General features: G+C 40.8%; 1 non-coding gene across 1 annotated transcript; it reads right to left on the bottom strand.

Moving 5' to 3' along the window:
- Window positions 1-546: 546 nt before the first annotated feature.
- On the bottom strand, window positions 547-713 carry LOC123459896. Its single transcript, XR_006636632.1, has one exon. It is a non-coding gene; the product is annotated as a U1 spliceosomal RNA (small nuclear RNA).
- Window positions 714-6,362: the final 5,649 nt, after the last annotated feature.

The following is a 6,362-nucleotide window of genomic DNA, read 5'->3' as shown; positions in this document are numbered from 1 at the left end:
ACTTTTGTTTATTTATTTGAGTGCTACAGACAGAGAGAGAAAGAGGGAGAGAGAGAGGGAGAGAGACAGAGGGAGGGAAAGAGAGGGAGAGAGAGAGAATGGGCAGGCCAGGGCCTACAGCCAATGTAAACGAACTCCAGATGCATGTGCCCCCTTGTGCATCTGGCTAACGTGGGTCCTGGGAAATCGAGCCTCGAACTGGGGTTCTTAGGCTTCACAGGCAAGCACTTAACCGCTAAGCCATCTCTCCAGCCCTTCTATTTCTTTTCTTTTCTTTATTACTTTTTTTGAGATCTCTCTATACAGGCCTAGGCTGACCTGAAACTCCGTATGTAGCCCATATTGGCCTCAAACTAAAGATTCTCCCACTTCCACTTCTCCACTTCTTGGGTGGTAGGGTTACAGGTATGTGTCACCAAGCTTGGTTCTTGTCTTTTTTTTTTTTGTTTTGTTTTTTTAGTTCTTTTGTGTAAATATTTAGAAATATAATTTTTAGTTGATAAGACATATATGTAGTTAGCTTTATAAGACTGGCTATTTTTTATTCAGGGGAGTGTGTAAACATAGTCCCCCAGTACCACAAATTATGCAGTCAAGTTTCCCACATTTGGGTAAATCAAAGGAGTCATCACATCTGGGATGCAATGGATAAGTTTGGCCTCAGGAAAACCACCTTTGTGATCATAGTATCTCCCCTGAATACTGGCTAGTTTTTAATGTGGCTAGACATTTTGTAAGCATTTGTCAATCCCACTAGCAATACATGGATGTGCAACAGGAACTGTAGGTATTGCTGGTGGGATTAAGATCACCACCCTGTTGAATCTTAGTCATCTGAGAAGATGTCCAGTGATACCTCCTCAGGGTTTTCAAGTGTGCCAATGGTGTTGAGCACCTCTTCAAATAATTGTCTACTATTTGTGTACCTTCTCTTGTGATGTGCCTGTTCAAGCCTTCCTTCGGCTTGACATTTTAAGTTGAATTGTTTGACATGGTGTTTTTCAGTTTCTAAGCACTTTTTAGACTTTATATACAGGCTTTTTGTCATACAGACTTGGAATACTGTCACTCCTGGTCTTTGGCTTTCCCTTGCATTTTCCTAAGGGCATCATTGCTTGGCAATTGGAGAATTTCTGACAATAATTTCTTATTTGGTGTATTGTTCTTTTGTCTTGTATAGGAAATCTCCCTCAATGAAGTCACAAAATACTGTCTCCTACGTATTCTCTCAAAAGCTTTATTATTTTAGCTTCCATTCTTAAGTCCATGATCCATCTCAAAATATTTTTGGGTATTACACATATTAAAGGTTTGTTATAGGTATATTCTTTATATTTTTCTTTATGAATAGTCAGCCCGGTATCATGTACTGAAAAGACTGCACTTATACCTTTATCAAAGATTAACTAACTGTAAATGTATTGATCTATTTCTGGACTCTTTATTCTGTTCTATTGATTCTTTTGTTTAGTCTAACACCAGTATCAGCCATCTTATTACTTAATTGTGGCTTTATCTTGAGAATAATTTACTGTGTAGGTAACTATAATTTAAATCTTGGAAACAAATAAGGTCTCCCCATTAAAAGATTGAATCTAGCTGAGTGTGGTGGTACACGTCTTTAATCCCAGCACTCGGGAGGCAGAGATAGGAGGATTGCCAAGAGTTCTAGGCCACCCTGGGAGTACATAGCAAATTCCAGGTCAGCCTGAGCTACATCAAGACCCTACCTCAAAACAACAACAACAAAAAGATTGAATCTATCAATATATCACATGAATTTGTAATTTGTGCAGGCTCCTAACTGATTAAAAAATATGACAAAAATGTTTCCATGTGAACTTCTAGGCTGGTCAGAAGAAGCTTAGAAGCTTCTGTCTTGGCATCTGGGAGTTTTCATTATAGACTAAATAAACTGGCAATCTAAATATCCTGATGCAATTGTCTATGTGGAAGCCTAGCAGCTAGACAGGCTGTGTGTAGGAAGAGATGATGACCAGCTAGAGCTCCTCAAGCCATTTATGCCCAGACTCAGTTATATGACAGAACTTCACAGAACTCTCTCTCTCCCTATATGGCTAGAAGTTTGGGGAAGACTCTGAATCAGGACAGCCCAGATGAGTCCATGCCATCTATAGAACTGTGAAACATTGTAGATGTTTGGAAGCAACTTTTGCTTTATCCTTCAGCATAGAGATAGATAACTAGAACAATGAAGTCATGGAAAATAACCTAGAGTTTGACAGCAGGAGATGGATTTGAATTTTTTCATGGGATGATATATGAACACCTACCAAGTCAGGAATCTGAGGGTTGAGCAGTTTATATACAAGTTAACTTTTTTCTTTATTTTTATTTTAGAGAGAGTGAGAGAGACAGAGAGAGAATTGGCACACCAGGGCCTCAGCCACTGAAATTGAATTCCAGATGCTTGAGCCACTTAGTGGGCATGTAAAAACTTGTGCTTGCCTCACCTTTCTGCATCTGGCTTAAGTGTGATCTGGAGAGTTCAACATGGATCCTTAGGCTTTGCAGGCAAGTACTTTAATCACTAAGCCATCATGCCAGCCCATACAAGCTAATAAATTTTTGCTCAATAATTTTGGTGTCTATGTAATATGTATTGTAGTGTGTGTATGTGATGTATGAACATGTGTGTTCAGAAGCTCACATCCCCTACACACTAGCGCAGAGGCCAGGAGAGAATGTTATGTGCCCTCCTTTATTACTCTTCTGCCTTATTTCTCTGAGACAGAGTCTCTATTGGAACATGCATCTCAGTTTTCGATTAGCCTGGTTGATCATAGAGCTCCAGCAATCCTGTCTCCATTCCCTTCAGTGCTGGGGTTACAAACATGTGCAACCATGCCCAACTTTTTACATGGGTGCTGGGAATTGAATGCAGGTCTTCTTCATGCTTGAGCAGTAAGCACTCTTACTCACTGATCCCTCTCCGTAAGTCTTGTTCAATATTTTTAGGGCACCTACGATTAAACATGTACATAGGAGATAGAAACATGAATAAAATATGGCTCCTTCTCTCAAAGAATCAACAGATCATTGGATTTTGGAAAATAGACATCGTCCTTGCAGAACTATGTAAAAAAAAAAATCACTCTGTTAGTAGCAATTGTTATGTGGGAAATTCAAAGGAAAATAGCTTTGCTATCTGAATTCACACAAAACTGATATGTGCAAGACATCATCAAATGTATGTGCAGTGCATGCAGCTTCCTTTCTTCTGAAACTAGAAAAATCAGAACTTAAGGTGAGATTCAGCCATTGTCATTTCTAATGTCTCTTCTCTCCTCCTTCAATATGATTTTCAATTTCCTATTTCTAATTTAAGAGTGTCATATTATAATGTTTTAAATTCATTTGAAGAATAACTTGGGGTGAAATCATGAATAAAATATGCATTCAATCAAGTTTAACGTGTAGCTAGGGATCAGTCAGACTTGTCCTATTTTTTTTTTTTTTTTTTTTTTTTTGTGCTTGACACAGTCCCTGCTGAGAACATGTCTCACTACAAACACTACCATGGCAGCCATAGCCAGTGTCATAAACCACAGTGGTGTTTACTGAGAAGATGTCCCAGGCATTCTAATAAATGCTTAACTGAGTCATTCTGCATCATGTTTTCAGCAATCCTGTGGTGAAGGTGTTATAATTATCTCACTTCTCTGGTGAAGAATGTGGCACTTGGAGAGGCTATGCCACTTGTCCAGGTAGCACTAGACCTAATAAATACTAGAGGCAGTTACATACAGCCTATGCTCTTTCACATTGGGTGTTTGGTGCAGAACATGGATCAGGAGAAACTGTACTGGGTGGATGGCCCGACCTTATTTGTTTGTGCATTACCCTGACCCACTCTTCTGTTTTGTTTTGTTTTTTAAATTTCAGGCCCAGGCATCTTTATGCTTTTTCATATAATGGGCTAACCTCTACATTTATTACTTCCTGTGTAGAGAACCCTATCTGTATAAGCATTTGTATTCACAAATCTCACCTAAATCCAAGGCAGACTATCACACAATAGACAGTGTTTGTTCATAGTAACCATAGAAGAACAGAGTATGAATCAAAAATATTAAATTCTGGAAACCATTTCAAAATGTCCAAAAAGAAGTAATGATGTTTAAACCATACATCATGGCATCACTGAAACTCTATGCCTTAGAAACTCAGAGACATAACTCATAACTAACACAGACAATAAAGGCAATGTAGTGGGAGAGAGACAAGTTATATTTCTCTCTCTCTCTCTCTCTCTCTCTCTCTCTCTCTCTCTCTCTGTGTGTGTGTGTGTGTGTGTGTGTGTGTGTAGTTGAGATATATGCATGGATGTGCTTGTGTCTGCACAGATGTGTATGCCCGATGTGCACATGTACAAAAGCCAGAAGGGAGCATTGGATACACTCCTCTATTGCTCTTTTGTTTTATTTCCCTGAGACAGTGTTTCTCACTTAACCAGGGAGGCCTGATAATCTTCCCATTTTCTCCAATCCTCAATCCTGGGATTACAGGCTTGTGTGGCCATGCTCGACTTTTTACTTGGATGCTGAGCTTTAAGCTCCTGTCCCCATGCTTGTGCAGTAAGTGCTGCTACCCACTAAGTCATCTCACCAGCCCAAGAGGGAGAAAGATTTCTTCAGAAGCGTAAAGGACGCTAGTTGTTTATATCAGTCTTTGTAGCTGCATTTCCGGCTCAACTCTTCTCCATCAAGCATGGGAAGCAATCATTCATTCAGACAACAGGGGGACTGATGCTTGGGAGTCTGGTGGTGTCCATTGCTTGCTTCTTCATTCCATTAGCAGGTTGTGTATTCTTTGGGGGCCTCAGTTTTCTCATTTATAAAATAATATCTATATTTGCCTCAACACGTTGCTGTGAGGATTAAGAAAATAGTATTTATGGGCTGGAGAGATGGCTTAGCGGTTAAGTGCTTGCCTGTGAAGCCTAAGGACCCCGGTTCGAGGCTCGGTTCCCCAGGTCCCAAGTTAGCCAGATGCACAAGGGGGTGCACGCGTCTGGAGTTCGTTTGCAGAGGCTGGAAGCCCTGGCACGCCCAATTCTCTCTCTCTCCCTCTATCTGTCTTTCTCTCTGTTTGTTGCTCTCAAATAAATAAATAAATGATTTTTTTTTAAAAAGAAAATAGTATTTATAGGGCCCCAATAAAAGTGAAATGCTACAATTTTTGCACCACATGCTAGGCGTCTGTAGGGTAACCTTGGCAGTCATTGTGTGTGGTTTGGTAACACGGAGTGGGTGGCTAAGGAGATAAGAAAGCAGTGGCAGGCAAAGTGGGTTTGGAGGTCTTTAGGAAGAGTGCAGTTGGCAGAGCTTGGGTCTTGGGTGGCTGGCATCTCAAAAGTGTTGAGTAGGCTGTCATATTCCAAATTAAAAGTGATTTTGGTAACATTTAATAGTGGTTTTCTCTTTTTAAAAAGTCTACGCTTGTCAAATCAATTACATATGTGTCAATCCTGCAGAAGCTTCGTCTATAACTGGTGCTGATTTTGTCTCTGTGATTATTGGAAATGCTGTTAGTGCCAATTGTGTACCAGTTCCAATTTTAGAAGGTCTACAAATTTGTTACAGGCTCTCTTTTTGCTGCTCTTGTTGCTGTTGTTGTTTTCTCAACTGTTACCCAGAAGCAAAGGAGCTAACTCAATATTTAGTTGTGGATTCAGCCACTTGGCTGTATCAAAGGAATTGATGTGGGTGTGTGGCTCATCATTCAGTCCTGGGACAGGCAAGAGTTTTGTTCTTTGGGCCACTTTTGATCCTCATTTCCTCACTTAATGTCCTGAGAGGAAGAGAAGATCAGTCACCTTCCCTGGTCTTTGTGACAAAACGGGATGAAAGCCAGCTGGAGTGTGAGTGTCAATACGAACTCCATCCTACATGGCCCTCACTGGCTGGCGTTGCACACATTCATTCCCTTTCTGAGCTGTAGTCTGTTCTTCCCTTTTGTAAAACAAGAGTAGGATCTTGATTTCACATGTCTCTCCAAATTTCGTGACTTTGGTGTTTATTTGCAGGAGGGCCTAACCCAGCCAGGCAATCCATCAGGTGAATTTTGAAAATGACTTCCTGAAGGAGGAAATTGTAGCCTGAAAAGTGATGGAGAAATGTCTTGGGGAATAAACAGGGCTTGGCCTTCTGGTCAGATGTCACTGGCTGGGGAGGGTGGGAGGAGAGTCTGGAAGGAACTTGGTGGAATAAGCAGGCTGGTAACTGAAGGCAGAGAGAGGGGGATGTGTTCTGTGGTCCCAGGACAGCATCCTGAATCATCCTATAGAAAGAGGAAGAGTCCAGCTCCTAAGAGACATTGAGGGGAGAGGCCAATGTGAG

The sequence above is a fragment of the Jaculus jaculus genome, chromosome 3 (assembly GCF_020740685.1).
Source record: "Jaculus jaculus isolate mJacJac1 chromosome 3, mJacJac1.mat.Y.cur, whole genome shotgun sequence".
Taxonomy (NCBI): domain Eukaryota; kingdom Metazoa; phylum Chordata; class Mammalia; order Rodentia; family Dipodidae; genus Jaculus; species Jaculus jaculus.
The sequence above is the reverse complement of the archived record's forward strand: the minus strand, read 5'-3'. Positions and strand labels throughout refer to the sequence as shown.